The 19,406-nt window shown below is 39.4% G+C and overlaps 1 protein-coding gene across 1 annotated transcript in view; it reads left to right on the plus strand.

Annotated features, from left to right (window-relative positions):
* The window catches only part of LOC109042214 (cell surface A33 antigen), a 345,787-nt gene that overhangs the window by 34,972 nt on the left and 291,409 nt on the right, over positions 1-19,406 (plus strand). The gene's annotated exons all lie outside the window — the stretch shown is intronic.

Here is a 19,406-nt window from a genome sequence, read left to right on the forward strand (position 1 = left end):
TGAACTTCTAAAACATGTTCTACGCAATCTTAAGACTTTTGATAAGGAAATAGCTCTTGGGGGTGCTCTAATTCTTACCTTGCTAAAGGTCCCTGAAAGTTCTCCCGTTTATTTAATTTTTTCTCTTTTGATTCTCTCCTGAGTGTGCTTTTGTTTTTGCACTCCTTTTTTTAGAGAGTATTTTGGGATAGGTTAATAAAGTGTAATACAGAGAGTCCTTACTGGCGTGTCTTACTTTCTGCAAACGAGATAAGATCAAAGCAAATGACTTTACGTGTTTTTTTCTCACTCGAGTTCCGCGCTAATATAGGCAACGGGCGACGGTAAGCCGAGAGGACTAGATTACTGCCGTATAACGGAAGAACACCCCATGAGCAGTCAAATATTGCCAAATTTCTCGTAATAAAGTGCAAATTTCCTAGAAAACTTGCAGATTTGTTCCTTAAAGTTTTCAGGGAATTTTACTCACAATTGAACGAAATTTTGAAATCAGAAACTACTGCTTCCGGTTCATCTCTTAAAGCACAATCATATCTAGGAAAGAAGAAAGCGCGGACGGAGGATGAAGAAAAGGAACGGGAAGAGAAGATGATAAAGTACAAAAACAGGAAGAATTAGAGATGGGACGTGAGAAAGAGGAAAAGAATGAGACAAAATGGAGAAGATAAAAAATAGGATGAAAGAGAAGATAATTAGAAAAACTAAGAAAAGCGAGGATATGAAGAAGGAAAAGTTGAAGAAGGAAGCAAAAAGAAGAAAATGAAGAATAAAAGTAATCGGAGCAGTACATACGTTTTTTCTATGACGAGGCTACAATGTTAGTTTCTTACTGCAAAATCTAGTTTATGTTTGTTCAAAGTTTCTAGGGTTTCTAGTTTAAAATGGGTAATTATTATTAGAGGAGGTGCGACCAAATAACTTAATCTGCTTAATTAAATGAGTTTGAATGGGAAAATTCCGCCTGATGCCGTCACAAAGCTATGCATTTTCTCAATTTTTAATTTATTTTTCTAAAATTTCCCCAAACAGGAAAAAATTATGAAAAATACCTTGGATTCAGCTCACTAGGCACTGTCAGGCGAAGCAATAACATTTTTTTGTACAAATTCTCCAAACGAAAAAATTTTAAAAAATTAAATATTTAACTAAACGAGGTTTGGCAACACCCGAAGGTTGATACGGCGTTTTTCCGCAGCACGGGAGATTAGAGGCGACAAAGGCAAGCTCCAGTTTCGCGAGTTGCTCCAGTTTGTCAACGGAGAAGTTCTTAAGGGCGGTGCAGGGTGCATGTGTTGCAGGTTGCGTGAATTTGAATGGCGACCCCGCTAAAAGCAATAAAAGGAAGCATGGCCATAAAGACGGGAACTGAGTCACGTGCTCCGTGGTCGTCGGAATCCTCACCCCCCTTCCCACCCCCCATTGCCTCCCAAATCTTTTCAGGAAGAGGGAACTTGAAAGGTGTACAGTGTAAAAGAGCAAGACAGGTGTGCCGGTTTTCGATGGAAATGATTGTTGATATAGAATATTGATATTGATATTGATATAGTTGATTGATTGATCTTATGTCGATCGTGCCTGAGAGAGAACTTTATGATCATTCCGATGAAGCCAATTTTTTTCTGATACTACATACTGGGAAAAAAACACATTGTATCTAGAGTCCAGACTCTTAAAAACATCGACAAGAAAATATACTCTTGATTCAATCAGATTTAAGCTTAAATCAATAACCAAGCCTCTCATCATGAGCGGATTTCCTTTTGATTTAAGCTTAAATCTTGTTGAATCATGAATTCTTTTTCTTGTCAATGTTTTCAAGAGTCTGAACTCTAGATCCAATGTGTTCCCCCCCCCCCCCCCCCCCAGTGTATGTAATTTTTGTAGTATAATAGACAGAGTCTCTAGTAGGTATCCACGGTTTTTTTCGATGGCTGAAAATGATGGTTGCCACAATTCTATTACACACCAAAATTTGTGGTAAAATAAATTATGTTTGTCAAAGTAACTTTTCGTTATTTTGCGTACCTTCCTGATAATGGACTCTAAAATTTTCAGGCTAATGCGCATGACAGTTTTTAATGAAAAAATAAAATGTTATTTAGAAATTCGGGAACAGTGCAGACCTGGATCTGTTCTTTTGTGCGGAAAACGACGCTATGTAGTATGTATCGCATTCATGCACACGGCAACTAATATAGCACTTGCTTTGTTTTTAAAACGAGCCAGAAATAATAGACCCTTAAACACTGAAAAAAACAACAAAAAAAACATATTGGATCTAAAGTTCAGACTCTTGAAAACATTGACAAGAAAAAGGACTCTTGATTCAAGCATATTTAAGCTTTAATCAAAAGGAAATCCGCTCAAATTAAGAGGCTTGGTTCTTGATTTAAGCTTAAATCTGATTTAATCAAGAGTATTTTTTCTTGTCGATGTTTTTAAGAGTCTGGGCTCTGGATCCAATGTGTTTTTTTTTCCAGTGAAATGTATATTATATTTTTAAATATTTCAATGAAGATCTCAACTCAACTCAAAATGATATATTTCATTTCGAGGAAATTTGACGCCATTTGATTGCCCGTGAGCGGTTCCTTAGCAGGGCTGAAAATGAAAAGTACAGTGAAAATACTAGCAGAAGCCACGAATGGAATGTTGGAATGGCGCGTCGCGGCGTCGCGTCGAAGTAACGGAAAGTTACAGTCCGATGGTATTTACAGGGCTTAGCATCGCCAGTGTAATCGTAGGAATGAGCGTCGGTGGAAGCCCGCGCAACGATTAAAGCCTTCATTCATTAAGACTTTATTCATAAGCGGTTCAGCATGGATGCCTGCCATGAAACCCTCGGCAAGAAATCCAGGGATATACAGTAGAGTTTCAACAAAATTATTGGGTTTTCGGCTACTCATAATGAAAACGAATACTGAACTTCTAGCCGATTTTCTCTTCAAAAATATGTGAAGTAAGGCCATGCTTAATAAGAAACAGTGTGTAGTGTGCAGTGCAATATGTTCAGAGTTTTAATTGGATTGCATTTTGCATAAAGGAACCAGAAGAATTGCGTGATGATGCTAAGATTGCGCATTTTCATCCTTTGCGATAAAATTACTGAAACCATGACAGAATATGAAATTTACGTTGTAATTTTGTCTCAAATTTACAGTTTTTAGCGAGTAAACTAGAATAGTATGGATGATCAGGTTTTTCTTCCAAGACAAAAGAAGTTGCTTAATCTTAACAACTTTGCAATGCTCCTGGTTCCTTTTTGCAAAATGCAATCCAATTATTCCTGGAGTTTTGTTTCCGGTGGGTTTTTTTCAAGGAACTGGAGAGAATTAGGTAGTCAATCTTACAGTTTTAGAAAATTTGTCTTTAAATGCAAAGAAAAAAATCTCAGCCTAAAAGCTCAGTAATTCTATGGCGCAGACTTCTGTAAAAAATTTCTATCAGATGACATTCGCCAAAAAAAAACCTCTTTTGAGGTGAAATGTATCCATTTTTAACTAATAATTGCGGACGTCATTTTGCAATTGGACGTATCTCTACCAAACGGAACTATGAACATTTAGACTTGAGCCCTGAGACCCATAAGAGTATTTGCTTAACAGGGCTCACGTCATAATGCGCATAGATCCGTTTGATAGAAATACGTCCAATTGGAAACTGCAATTAGTGGCTCATCCGTGAAAACACCTATCTCCATAGGGAAACTCATGGCACATATTAAGTCGGAAATTATAGTTCCTAATTGCATAATACATAGTCAAATCATACTTCTGTTGAAACTTGGCAAGTTTTTTGATAGAGTTTTTTTTACATACAATCTTCATGACTGCTTTTTCTGTCCGAAAACCTCAGATCCGGATTATTCGCGATTTTTTTATGATCAACGCCAGCTCCGGGCTGGATCACCGCGAATGATTGGACTGCATTTTGCGATTTGGAACTATAAATTCTGGCTCTTCTGGAAAAACACTTATGTGCATAGGGAAACTAATGTCACTTACGTTGTTTTTAAACCGAGCCAGAATTTATAGTTTCAAATTGCAAAATAGTCCAATTGAGACCCTACTGTAATGAAGCGTTGTAGAGTTCACGTCAAATAAATTCACGGACTTAAAGGGTGCAATAGAGGATCCACCATTTTGTTTCTTGTATTTAATTTCAATGTGAAACTGCGACATCTAATCTTCTGTCGTATATGAAGATGCGTAAAATTCAGCGTGAACTCTATACATCCTCGAAAATCCCAGAGTAAAATCCGGACCGCAGTTCTCATCATCAGGCCTTTCTGAGCTAGCCTCGGCTAGTGGTTTATTCTCTGGTCACGACGTTGCTCCACTGACGTGAGAGCGTACTTCTATGTGCACATGAGCCGTGAAAATCATACAGTTTTACGGAGATCAGGGCTCACGCAGGATTTGAGATATGCTCTTACATCAGATGAGCGACGATGAGGCATCATCAGGTGAATCTGAGCGTTGAATTTCGAAAGTAACTTGTATTTACACTGTAGACAAAATAGTGCGGGGTTTCTAAAATATATTGTCTCTGGGCTAGCTAGACTTCACGTCACACCAAGAACAAAGTGAGGTTCATTTAACATTCTGGATGTAAAAAAAGTGTGCGAGAACTTATAAACTGCTGAATTACCCGCTACACCTCCGTGCTGAGCCAGAGCGCCGTAAATCCATCAAGATTTTCCCTCATTGTTTGGAACTTAACACTCAATGAAAATAAAACTGTTTTACCCATGCACCTCAAATTGTCAGGTTAAGTTCTTGATAGTATTTGCGAAATAATTCTGTAAAAACAATGTCCCAAGTTACACAAGTCATTCTGCTACGATACATTGTTTCCAAGGAACGTAAAATGGCGTTTACGGCGTTTTTGCAGTGCATGACAGTACAACGGTCACTTTAGCAATACCAAGATGTAAAACTAACTGCTGTGGCGGGTAATCCAACAGTTTACAAGTTCTTACGTACTTTTGAGCGTTCACCCTCGTTAGTAGTGTACGCTCTTTCCCGTCATTTTGCATCGGGTATGATACTAATGTATATAATTTTTTTTTAAGATTCAGGTTTTGAGACAACATCTGAGCCCATCAGGAAAACAATTTTGAGGTTTATCAGAATCTAGTGCTTGGAAAATTCCGAGTTAATCATCCACTAAACACTGTATTACGAGAAACGATCAATACGCACTCCTATCCTACGCGCCTTCAATTTCTGTGATACTCCACGCGTTGCCGCAGAGTTAGTTTAGTTGCGTGACCCAACCAAACCCAACTTACCATCAATTCCAGAATACTAAGCCGTGTAAAAAGGAAAGGGGCAATGTCAGCGCAAAGTGAATTTAAGTTTACTTCACTGTGAAAATGCTCAAAATTTTTTTCTTAATTCATGCCAATTTTTCGGACCAAAATACGGCTTTCGATCAAATACGAAGGACCGATTTGATGACGTTTTTTTATGCACCATGTACGATCAAACTGTGCCGTCATTCAGTTTTGAGCGTTCACCACGTTAGTAGTGTACGCTCTTTCCACTTGTTTTGCAGCGGGTATATTACTAATGGATCCATTGGTAAAAGTCCGCACTGCTCCATGGGAATCGGCGTCATTTTCCGTGGCGGGAAGCAATACCTAGTTTCTCAATTTTATTCATGTACCATTTCTACTTTTTCTCTCCTATTTTGTCCACTCTATGCAATGCCTGTAGGCTTGTCTTTGAGAAATTAATATCTTTACGTTTTAAAACTCTGCAACGTACTTTTATTTATGACTCTTTCAAGGATTGTTCAAATTAGTCGTGGGTGATCTAAAAAAATCGTTGGGTTCAAAATACCCCTTCACTAATGACCCCTTATATTTTACCCTATGAAGAAAAGGCATTTCTTATATAGATGTATGTTTCCTAGGTTACGCTCCACGTTTAGTTCAACAGCGTTTTGCAGCGCTCTCTTCCGTCCGCGCAAAACCACTTTTACATATTGACGAGGTGCTACGGTAAACGCTCTCCAACGTCTTAACGTTGGAACCGCCGTGTTGTTTTTACATCCAGAATGTTAAATCAACTTTACTTTTTTCTCGGTGCACGTTGTACGTAGAGTCCCTTTATACTGAGAGTCAAGACAATGCGAATCCATTTCTGATTGGTTAACCGGATTTTAGGCCTTCACAGTGTCACAAACGGGAATAAAGATTACACTTTCACCAATTGCAAAGATTATAATCTGGAATGGACCGAGGAATTTCGGGTTGGACAAGGAACAAACGGAATGAGAGAAGGAACGGAGAAAGGAATTTGAGAATGAGCCGATCAAAGATTACGAGAAACGTTCAATTTGTGTAATCTTTATTCCCGTTTGTGACTCCATGAGGGGTGTTGTCTTGACTCTCAGTATAAAGGGACTCTAGTCGCACGTTACGTTACGCGACATTGGTTCTCGGATTTCGACGTGACTCGGCCGTTGCGGGTCGGCAACAACGGCGAGAGGCGGAGACGAAACGGGAGAACGTCAGAACGTAGAACGTGTCCGCGGCAGGAGCGACGACAACGACGTCGGATGCGAGAGGCGAGACCGGCTGCGCGTCATTTTTGCCACTCGTGAATGCAGCTCATCAGTTTTCGTAAATCGAATCATAGAGCGCGATTGTCGTCCCGATTGCGACGGACAAACAAACTAGACGAGCATCGCGCGCTCCCATTGATTCTCATTTCTCGCCCGGGCTGGGATTTCTCCGGGCGGCCGGCCCCTCCCTCCACCCCGCCGACTCATCACTAACTTGTTCCGTGAAGAATGGTGCTGAAATTAGGTCGATTGACTTGTTGGTTACGCCGCTGGCGTGAAGGAAAAAATGAAATACTAGTCTGAGGGGTTTTTAAAAGTCTTATCCGGATGGAGCTATTTTGAAATGTCGGGGTAGACGACTTTATCAACTGGTAGAAGTGTTTTGATTTGCACGACAAAATGTAATGTTTCATAAGGTTAGATGAGCTAAGTTTGTGATTTTTTTAAGAATCTTCCTGTATAATGGAAAATTGGAATTTAGTAGATTTTAAAATGACAAAATGTATCTCTTTTGATGTCATGGGTTGGCATTTCTCATTTATACACATATGTATATTATACATCCTCTAGCCAGAGGCAGTACACTTAAGAGAATCAGCACTGCTATCTTCTTCATTGTGTAAAGCTAATTCCGCCTAAAAATGTTGTTATAACTTTTTTCTCACAAACAACATTGATAACAAGTGATCCACAACATTGAGCAACATGTGATAACCATATTTTTCTCACTTTGAAAGGTACAGCCAAGTACAGTTAATACATCGCCGTATCACCTAAATAAGTGTGGTGTGTGAGAACAATGTCAAAACTTTTAAGTCCCGATACCACTATTCGAGCTCTTAGGTGCGCGTTTTGCCTACCTTCTCAGTTGAAGGCGAATCATGTTCGCGCCGCAAAGCCGCACTAGGGACCCGAATAGATGTGATCTTTGTTTGCCTCGCACAGAACTGATACTTGGTACTTAAGTGTCTTTCAAATCAGTTCATTTTCTTGAGATTTTTAGAGACCAAAAGAGGTTACAACAAGCGTGATAATTTGACAATACCAGTATCTCAAAATATTCAATGAAAAAGCATAAATTATACAATTAACTTTCGCGCCTGAAGTTTACCCAGTCTCCTGAACAGGTAGACAGGTAATTTTACAGACGAGGCAAGACTAGATGTTGCATATTGCAAAATGTACCAGTATCTCAAAATATTCAATGAAAAAGCATAAATTATACAATTAACTTTCGCGCCTGAAGTTTACCCAGTCTCCTGAACAGGTAGACATGTAATTTTACGGACGAGGCAAGACTAGATGTTGCATATTGCAAAATGTACCAGTATCTCAAAATATTCAATGAAAAAGCATAAATTATACAATTAACTTTCGCGCCTGAAGTTTACCCAGTCTCCTGAACAGGTAGACATGTAATTTTACGGACGAGGCAAGACTAGATGTTGCATATTGCAAAATGTACCAGTATCTCAAAATATTCAATGAAAAAGCATAAATTATACAATTAACTTTCGCGCCTGAAGTTTACCCAGTCTCCTGAACAGGTAGACATGTAATTTTACGGACGAGGCAAGACTAGATGTTGCATATTGCAAAATGTACCAGTATCTCAAAATATTCAATGAAAAAGCATAAATTATACAATTAACTTTCGCGCCTGAAGTTTACCCAGTCTCCTGAACAGGTAGACAGGTAATTTTACAGACGAGGCAAGACTAGATGTTGCATATTGCAAAATGTACCAGTATCTCAAAATATTCAATGAAAAAGCATAAATTATACAATTAACTTTCGCGCCTGAAGTTTACCCAGTCTCCTGAACAGGTAGACATGTAATTTTACGGACGAGGCAAGACTAGATGTTGCATATTGCAAAATGTACCAGTATCTCAAAATATTCAATGAAAAAGCATAAATTATACAATTAACTTTCGCGCCTGAAGTTTACCCAGTCTCCTGAACAGGTAGACATGTAATTTTACGGACGAGGCAAGACTAGATGTTGCATATTGCAAAATGTACCAGTATCTCAAAATATTCAATGAAAAAGCATAAATTATACAATTAACTTTCGCGCCTGAAGTTTACCCAGTCTCCTGAACAGGTAGACATGTAATTTTACGGACGAGGCAAGACTAGATGTTGCATATTGCAAAATGTACCAGTATCTCAAAATATTCAATGAAAAAGCATAAATTATACAATTAACTTTCGCGCCTGAAGTTTACCCAGTCTCCTGAACAGGTAGACAGGTAATTTTACAGACGAGGCAAGACTAGATGTTGCATATTGCAAAATGTACCAGTATCTCAAAATATTCAATGAAAAAGCATAAATTATACAATTAACTTTCGCGCCTGAAGTTTACCCAGTCTCCTGAACAGGTAGACATGTAATTTTACGGACGAGGCAAGACTAGATGTTGCATATTGCAAAATGTACCAGTATCTCAAAATATTCAATGAAAAAGCATAAATTATACAATTAACTTTCGCGCCTGAAGTTTACCCAGTCTCCTGAACAGGTAGACATGTAATTTTACGGACGAGGCAAGACTAGATGTTGCATATTGCAAAATGTACCAGTATCTCAAAATATTCAATGAAAAAGCATAAATTATACAATTAACTTTCGCGCCTGAAGTTTACCCAGTCTCCTGAACAGGTAGACAGGTAATTTTACAGACGAGGCAAGACTAGATGTTGCATATTGCAAAATGTACCAGTATCTCAAAATATTCAATGAAAAAGCATAAATTATACAATTAACTTTCGCGCCTGAAGTTTACCCAGTCTCCTGAACAGGTAGACATGTAATTTTACGGACGAGGCAAGACTAGATGTTGCATATTGCAAAATGTACCAGTATCTCAAAATATTCAATGAAAAAGCATAAATTATACAATTAACTTTCGCGCCTGAAGTTTACCCAGTCTCCTGAACAGGTAGACAGGTAATTTTACAGACGAGGCAAGACTAGATGTTGCATATTGCAAAATGTACCAGTATCTCAAAATATTCAATGAAAAAGCATAAATTATACAATTAACTTTCGCGCCTGAAGTTTACCCAGTCTCCTGAACAGGTAGACATGTAATTTTACGGACGAGGCAAGACTAGATGTTGCATATTGCAAAATGTACCAGTATCTCAAAATATTCAATGAAAAAGCATAAATTATACAATTAACTTTCGCGCCTGAAGTTTACCCAGTCTCCTGAACAGGTAGACATGTAATTTTACGGACGAGGCAAGACTAGATGTTGCATATTGCAAAATGTACCAGTATCTCAAAATATTCAATGAAAAAGCATAAATTATACAATTAACTTTCGCGCCTGAAGTTTACCCAGTCTCCTGAACAGGTAGACATGTAATTTTACGGACGAGGCAAGACTAGATGTTGCATATTGCAAAATGTACCAGTATCTCAAAATATTCAATGAAAAAGCATAAATTATACAATTAACTTTCGCGCCTGAAGTTTACCCAGTCTCCTGAACAGGTAGACAGGTAATTTTACAGACGAGGCAAGACTAGATGTTGCATATTGCAAAATGTACCAGTATCTCAAAATATTCAATGAAAAAGCATAAATTATACAATTAACTTTCGCGCCTGAAGTTTACCCAGTCTCCTGAACAGGTAGACATGTAATTTTACGGACGAGGCAAGACTAGATGTTGCATATTGCAAAATGTACCAGTATCTCAAAATATTCAATGAAAAAGCATAAATTATACAATTAACTTTCGCGCCTGAAGTTTACCCAGTCTCCTGAACAGGTAGACATGTAATTTTACGGACGAGGCAAGACTAGATGTTGCATATTGCAAAATGTACCAGTATCTCAAAATATTCAATGAAAAAGCATAAATTATACAATTAACTTTCGCGCCTGAAGTTTACCCAGTCTCCTGAACAGGTAGACAGGTAATTTTACAGACGAGGCAAGACTAGATGTTGCATATTGCAAAATGTACCAGTATCTCAAAATATTCAATGAAAAAGCATAAATTATACAATTAACTTTCGCGCCTGAAGTTTACCCAGTCTCCTGAACAGGTAGACATGTAATTTTACGGACGAGGCAAGACTAGATGTTGCATATTGCAAAATGTACCAGTATCTCAAAATATTCAATGAAAAAGCATAAATTATACAATTAACTTTCGCGCCTGAAGTTTACCCAGTCTCCTGAACAGGTAGACATGTAATTTTACGGACGAGGCAAGACTAGATGTTGCATATTGCAAAATGTACCAGTATCTCAAAATATTCAATGAAAAAGCATAAATTATACAATTAACTTTCGCGCCTGAAGTTTACCCAGTCTCCTGAACAGGTAGACATGTAATTTTACGGACGAGGCAAGACTAGATGTTGCATATTGCAAAATGTACCAGTATCTCAAAATATTCAATGAAAAAGCATAAATTATACAATTAACTTTCGCGCCTGAAGTTTACCCAGTCTCCTGAACAGGTAGACAGGTAATTTTACAGACGAGGCAAGACTAGATGTTGCATATTGCAAAATGTACCAGTATCTCAAAATATTCAATGAAAAAGCATAAATTATACAATTAACTTTCGCGCCTGAAGTTTACCCAGTCTCCTGAACAGGTAGACATGTAATTTTACGGACGAGGCAAGACTAGATGTTGCATATTGCAAAATGTACCAGTATCTCAAAATATTCAATGAAAAAGCATAAATTATACAATTAACTTTCGCGCCTGAAGTTTACCCAGTCTCCTGAACAGGTAGACATGTAATTTTACGGACGAGGCAAGACTAGATGTTGCATATTGCAAAATGTACCAGTATCTCAAAATATTCAATGAAAAAGCATAAATTATACAATTAACTTTCGCGCCTGAAGTTTACCCAGTCTCCTGAACAGGTAGACAGGTAATTTTACAGACGAGGCAAGACTAGATGTTGCATATTGCAAAATGTACCAGTATCTCAAAATATTCAATGAAAAAGCATAAATTATACAATTAACTTTCGCGCCTGAAGTTTACCCAGTCTCCTGAACAGGTAGACATGTAATTTTACGGACGAGGCAAGACTAGATGTTGCATATTGCAAAATGTACCAGTATCTCAAAATATTCAATGAAAAAGCATAAATTATACAATTAACTTTCGCGCCTGAAGTTTACCCAGTCTCCTGAACAGGTAGACAGGTAATTTTACAGACGAGGCAAGACTAGATGTTGCATATTGCAAAATGTACCAGTATCTCAAAATATTCAATGAAAAAGCATAAATTATACAATTAACTTTCGCGCCTGAAGTTTACCCAGTCTCCTGAACAGGTAGACATGTAATTTTACGGACGAGGCAAGACTAGATGTTGCATATTGCAAAATGTACCAGTATCTCAAAATATTCAATGAAAAAGCATAAATTATACAATTAACTTTCGCGCCTGAAGTTTACCCAGTCTCCTGAACAGGTAGACATGTAATTTTACGGACGAGGCAAGACTAGATGTTGCATATTGCAAAATGTACCAGTATCTCAAAATATTCAATGAAAAAGCATAAATTATACAATTAACTTTCGCGCCTGAAGTTTACCCAGTCTCCTGAACAGGTAGACATGTAATTTTACGGACGAGGCAAGACTAGATGTTGCATATTGCAAAATGTACCAGTATCTCAAAATATTCAATGAAAAAGCATAAATTATACAATTAACTTTCGCGCCTGAAGTTTACCCAGTCTCCTGAACAGGTAGACAGGTAATTTTACAGACGAGGCAAGACTAGATGTTGCATATTGCAAAATGTACCAGTATCTCAAAATATTCAATGAAAAAGCATAAATTATACAATTAACTTTCGCGCCTGAAGTTTACCCAGTCTCCTGAACAGGTAGACATGTAATTTTACGGACGAGGCAAGACTAGATGTTGCATATTGCAAAATGTACCAGTATCTCAAAATATTCAATGAAAAAGCATAAATTATACAATTAACTTTCGCGCCTGAAGTTTACCCAGTCTCCTGAACAGGTAGACATGTAATTTTACGGACGAGGCAAGACTAGATGTTGCATATTGCAAAATGTACCAGTATCTCAAAATATTCAATGAAAAAGCATAAATTATACAATTAACTTTCGCGCCTGAAGTTTACCCAGTCTCCTGAACAGGTAGACAGGTAATTTTACAGACGAGGCAAGACTAGATGTTGCATATTGCAAAATGTACCAGTATCTCAAAATATTCAATGAAAAAGCATAAATTATACAATTAACTTTCGCGCCTGAAGTTTACCCAGTCTCCTGAACAGGTAGACATGTAATTTTACGGACGAGGCAAGACTAGATGTTGCATATTGCAAAATGTAGTCGAAATCCAAGCCGAGACGAGGCCCGGCGGGTGGCGGTGACACTGGCTCGGGGCAAAGGGAAAGAGAAAGAAACTCGTGAATAAAGAAAGGGCGGAATCTGGGATTCCGGAGGTGTCTGTTGCATGGTGGTAGCACTGAGCGATAAGGTGTGAATGCATCGCCGCGGCCCAGGATCCCAAGGCTCGGCCGGCATACAAAGCATCCGTCCCGGGAACCTATTTTCCTCGTCATGCTCCCAACGCTGTTGCATTACCGTTAGCCCGGAAATTGAAGCATGCGAGATCGAGAGTTCAAAAATTTACTTTTGTCTGAGATTGAAGTAATGTTAATACTGAAAGTACTTTTCAAGCCATAGCCTTTTAAAGTAAAAGTCTGCCGAAAATAACCGTTTACCACGAATAATCACTACAATTTGAGAATCGGGAAGGAATCTTAGTAGGGAAGGTTTGCCCCAAATCGGGGAGCTGAATTCTTTGATTTCCTCCTTCTTTGATTCTAAATCTTAGGGTCAGTTGGGCCAAAATTCAAGTTCGATATTTGTCATACCTACCTACTCTTTTGAAGCGGGGTGCCGCAAAACTTCGGCATTTGAATTGATTGTTTCAGTGTATAAATTCGATTTGGTCATCGTAAATTTTCATGGATCTTGAAAAGCTGAATCAAAAGGTTTTGTACCTATACAATATATTTCAAAAAAATTAATTCGGCTGTTTTCGAACCAGAAGAATTCAATCCCGAAAACACTGTCCGCTGACACATTTTATTCTTAGCAATCTCACTCAAGAATCATGTGTCATTCTAGCCCTATAGCAGAAATGTCTACCATGGTATCTGTGAATTTAGCATTTTTTGGCATATACGGCAACATCAAATGCAGAATCGCAACGAGACAGTTTTTCACTGGCGTCCTTTGATCTGCTATTCCTCCCACAGGAATCTGGTCAATCCTTTGACCCTCTTTCTCACGTCTAGGGGTGTTATATGTCTGGAGCCGCTTTCAACTTCAAGTCGGTCGTAATTTTCACACTTACGGCGAGCGCAGGGGTCCGAATCGCTACAGCTTCCGATCGCTGCTGAATTGAACGTCACTTAGCAAAAGAGACTTATCTATATCGAGCGTTTGTTGAAAACATCCAACCCTTTTGGCGGTGGATTCACCCCCAATTGAAAGTTTGTCGTTTGGAGGTTGAATTCCGGTCCAATCTGCTTTAGTCTTGGCCTTTACTAAATGCCTCAACTTGGCGATTTTGTAAGTAGACTGGTTCTTACGCTTAAGATGATTCGATGGACGCCATATCGCATCGATTGGTTCCATTTTTCAGCTACTCGTCATTTTATTCCAATTTTGAGATGGCAATTCTGTTGTCAGGAGATTAAATCACTCTTTTACCAATTTTAACAAAGAAATTCAACGTAATAAAGGCGTGGTTTTTTTAAAGAGAAAATATCGCATTCGAGTGCAGTATCGAAATCAGTATCGAATGTTGTCGTTAAATGTATGTTTTCTCTCTAAAAAAACCCAGCCTAGTGTCCTGACAACAGAATTGCGATCTCAAAATTGGAGAAAAATGACGAGTAGCTGAAAAAATGGAACCAATTGATGCGATACATCGCATGCCGTTCTGACACAAAATATGGCGTACATCGAATCACCTTAAAAGTAACATGATGTATACATAAACAAAGAAATGTTAACTATATACATTCGATGATACAACATCTTTCAACCAGCAGCAACACCTACCATTTGCTCTGGCTGGTTTTGGACGAACGTGGTGAGAAACAAATGAAAATTAGTCTAAGAGACTCAAGTCTAGCGCGCCTTCAACAAGACGCAATACGCTACGCATCACCGCAAAGTTAGTTTAGTTGCTTAACCCAACCAAACCTAACTTGACGTAGCTTTCTGTTGTACTCAGGATGTATTCAGCGGTAATCTAATGAAATTCAACTTTCAAAGACTCGTTTCTCATGAAATTAGTCGACACGTTACGCAACAGTCGACGAGGAAGTTATTGGAACCGTAAAGTACAGAAAAATAGTTTTCAAAGTCACCCCAGAATATCCATGAACACGGACATTTCATCGAATGCCACGCAGTTACTCCTATGAATAACCACTGCGTTGGTGAGTGCCATGTTGGCATCAGCATGGTATCACATGGTGACTACGAGTAACAGCAGCATGATACTATGTTAGTCACTTTGATGAAGTTGATACCACCTTGGAAAAGTACAAGTACAAATTATATCAAAGGACATGGTTTGTATACCAAACTTTCATTTAAATTGACCAAAACCGGAAGTTGTTCTGAAACATCTGGGGATGGAGAAAGTGTCCTACTGAACGAGTGTCTGTTTCTCATGATGTCATTCAGAGGTTCCAACTTGCAAGTGGCTATAGCTCATTGAACTGTCATTACTTCGCAAAGACTACATATAGTCGTAATGTAAATGGGAGAGCTGGCGCCATGTTCTGCTCGACGAGTTCCGAACCCGGTGTGCGGGGTCACTTTTCCAATACATATTCGATCCAAAATGGCGGTGTGGAATATGGCCGGGTCCCCGTGTATCGCAAACAATCGATTATGTATCGAAAAAGTGACCCGGCGCCGCACAGGAATCGTGGAATTCGGGACCTGGAAATTGCTTAAAGTGGCGCCAGCTCTCCCACTTACATTACGACTCTGTGCACTCCATGTTAATTCGATCCAGATTCGATCCTGATGGCTCGCGTGTGTTTTGCAACTTTTCAACACAGTGATTTGGTCCTTATGATATGAAGAAAAAACTGAGCGATAAATTTAATAACCGCAGGCTACTTCGTTTTCTACTTCCTATATATTAAATCAAAAGGACTTTTTTTGGGTTTTTTTTTTGTAAAAAAAAGTAATAAAAAAAATGCGCAGCGACAGCTCTTACACCTGAAGAGTGACGAGATCTAGTCCCCAGATTTTCGGTTTACGAATAGGGGGAAAAAAGGAACAAGTCTTTGGGGAGACTCAAGACCAAAGTACTCAGCGGAAGTGGTGAAGTATAACATGAGCTTAAGGATCCCTGTACGAGGCGGCTCCAATTTGGAGATGCAGCTCCGGTGTGCAGCATAAATCCACGTCGAAGCTAAAACTGGAATTTGCGTTAGTAGCGGAACGAGACCTCAGAATCCTTCAACGTCCATTTACATCCGCATCTTTTCGGTCCAGATTAATCTCCACGCTCTCCCGCCACCCGCCGTCCGGCAAGGCTCTATCACATCCATGTTGCCAATTCTCGAAAATTGGAATTTATTGGAATTAGTTTTCCAGAGTAACTTATTGAAAAAGCCAAACGTATTTTATGTTAGGTATCCGTACAAATTCTCATATCTTCAACGAGGCATCATTCACTGGAAAAAAAACACATTGGATCTAGAGTCCAGACTCTTGAAAACATTGACAAGAAAAGGACTCTTGATTCAATCAGATTTAAGCTTAAATCAAAAGGAAATTCGCTCAAATTAAGAGCTTAAATGATGATTTAAGCTTAAATCTGATGAATCAAGAGTATTTTTTCTTGTCGATGTTTTTAAGAGTCTGGACTCTAGATCCAATGTGTTTTTTTTCCAGTGCTTGTTACGATGCTCGATTTTCTTCAGTGTAAACCATTTACTTATCAAAGGTTCCCTTCCCTAGCACCGCATTATTTTGGTCTGATGAGCCGTCTTAGCGACCAAAAAACAACTTTGAAATCTTGGCCCAAAACAAATATGACCGTCTGCTGTTGATAAAAAATGAGCGAACCGTCACCTCACTTGAACCGAATACATTTTCATTTTTGAAGAATTTGACGCCACTGTATTTTTATCAACAGCAGACGGTCATATTTGTTTTCGGCCAAACTACGAAATTGTCGGAATTCAAATCTCGCGCCGCAGATCTGGTGGCGGGAACAAAGAGCTACCCTTCTGGAAAAGAGGTCGGCAAGAGCATACCTACGGATCACTCACTTCGGGATGTTCAGTTTTTGACCGCATAAGTGATTATATTGCTTATTTTTGCCTTTTCTTTTCGTCGGCAAATGCATAAATAATCAATGAGGAACACAGGAAAACACAACGATTTTGGAATTTTGAAAATAGTACATTCTTTAAAATTTCAGAGTGAAATTCGATGCTGGAGTCTACATAGCGCCCGAAAACTGCGAGATGTATGAACGCGGAGCGGAATCTGTTCTCTTTCAGTGGCGTGGCGTGAAATGCGATGTATCGATTGTTATGTCATTTAAACTTATGGTAAAGAATCGATTATTAAGGTGTTCGCTGCGAACACCCTGTCTATCGATCCTTTTCCATAGGTTTAAATGCATAAAAATCGATGTATCGCAATTCACGCCACGCCACTGTTCTCTTCACAGAGTGACCTCCACCATTACGAAACGGAACCTACCCTTTTCGTAAAGTGCCGTAGGCTAATATGGTTCTAATTGCATTTCGCATTCATATCTTTTGGGGTTTCTAGACGCTATATGGACTCCGGCACGGAATCACACTCCTCGATTTTTAACACCGTACAGACCCTAAGAAAAAAGGCAAATTCACCCCCCCTCCCCCCATTTTAGCAGGCACCCCCGGAAAATTGTGAAACACCGCACGAGATAATCGCGTTTTTCCAATCCACCCGTCAATTTGAACCCCTCAACTTTGATCCGAGCATGGCAGCACCGCCGCGAAACCTCCCCGCCCCCCGTCCACCCCCCTCGCCGGTCGAGACGGTTTCAATTTGAGAATTTATCCGGACCAAGATTAATGGCGGAGATGACGCGACTAACCGCCCGGAAAACAAATCGCCGGAATTACGATTGCAAATTAGAGACAGGGCGGCCAAGGTTTACCGCCCCTCCCACTGCCCCCCCCCCCCCCCCCCCCCGCTTGCCGGCCAGGGATCAGACGGAATTGAGCCTTCATTAAAAATCGGCCACACCTTAGCTTCCGGCCGCAGTTCCAGTTTGCGGAGTCCCCGCGAGGCCGGCAAAGAGCACGTAACTTGAGTCGAAATCCAATGTGTGGTTAAGCGGTTTTTCCCGAACATGACCTCGTCCTCCCTTTTCGACCTCGTCCTGGACCCGTAACGTTGGATCTAACGTTGTAAACCTAAACCACGGAGCTTTATGGTGGGGTTGTAAGGGTTAGTAAAAACCGAGGAAAGTCAGGGAGAGACCACTGGACAGGGAAAAAATCCGGTGGACTGATTATTGAAATTGATGGACAAAGCGATAAAAAGAGAGGATGAAGAAAAAATTGGAGTGATCCCATTGGTGGAAATTGCTAGTAGAAGGGACAAAGGATGTTAGTAATACACTAACTAATGGCAACCCACGATATACCTTCTGGTCGGACCGCGTCTAGCAGGAAGGAATGAAGCCACATCAGGTGCCAAATGTAACTGAGCAATTTAATTTGTCATAGGAGAACGTGTGTGCGGATTCCTTTAAACATGTTACGGAATTTGCTTCTTACTACGCAGAAAATTCACTGTAATAAGTACACAAATTCACACAACCCAGTGCTGCCAGCGCAAAATGCGTGCTGGCGCCTACAAGACTGCATGGATACTTCACGCATTGCGTGTACGCTACGGGGGATACTTCACGCAATGCTCATACGCACGGTAATGTACGCGCAATGCGTGAAGTATCCATGCAGTCTTGTAGGCGCCTGTGCTCGTTTTGCGCTGGCAGCACTGGCACAACCATGTAAAAAATTAAATTTCCCAACTATTTGGCAGTAACTGATGTATCTTGGTTCGTTTGTGCTTAACACGGCCCAGTTTATCCTTGATTTACCTCTTTAGCCTGAAACCGCCACCGGCTTCAACCAATAGGATTGCTCCATTTTCAGTTTCTACTCTCAGTCTCTTTCTTTGTCTATCAACTTCAAGAATCGGTAAGCACACATCTTGGTCGGAATTTTAGGTAAAGCACGGACCAGCGTCTATCAGTTTCCCAAATTCGAATTTAAGTTTTAAAAGCCATCTGACTTTTATGCTAAAGTCCTAAGGGTCAATGAAGATTTTTTTTAGATGCGAATTGAATTTGTCTTGTGCGATTAGAGAATTGAAAGATTTTTCCAATATATTGAAAGCCTAAAAAGTCTATTAATTATGATGGTATTTCTATTGGAGAAGCCAAGAAACTTCGTAGAAACCTTAACTATTGAACTTGCAACTTTACTCAGTGATATTGAGATTATTAGGTTCTCGAATCAGAGCAGAAAATCGCCGGAGGTCTCGTAAATTTGTCGGAGATAAGAAGCCAGATTGTTATTGGAACGTGTTCATGCCAAAAGGAACTATGTCTCATGCAAACCCTATGCATATAGTTCCTTTTAGCATAAATACGTCCGTTTGAATGTTGAGAGGCTAACAATGCCCTCCGGAGTATCCGTGTAGTTCAGTTTCACTTTGATTCATGTTAAGTAATTTTAACTATTG

This window comes from Bemisia tabaci, chromosome 5, assembly GCF_918797505.1.
Source record: "Bemisia tabaci chromosome 5, PGI_BMITA_v3".
NCBI lineage: Eukaryota > Metazoa > Arthropoda > Insecta > Hemiptera > Aleyrodidae > Bemisia > Bemisia tabaci.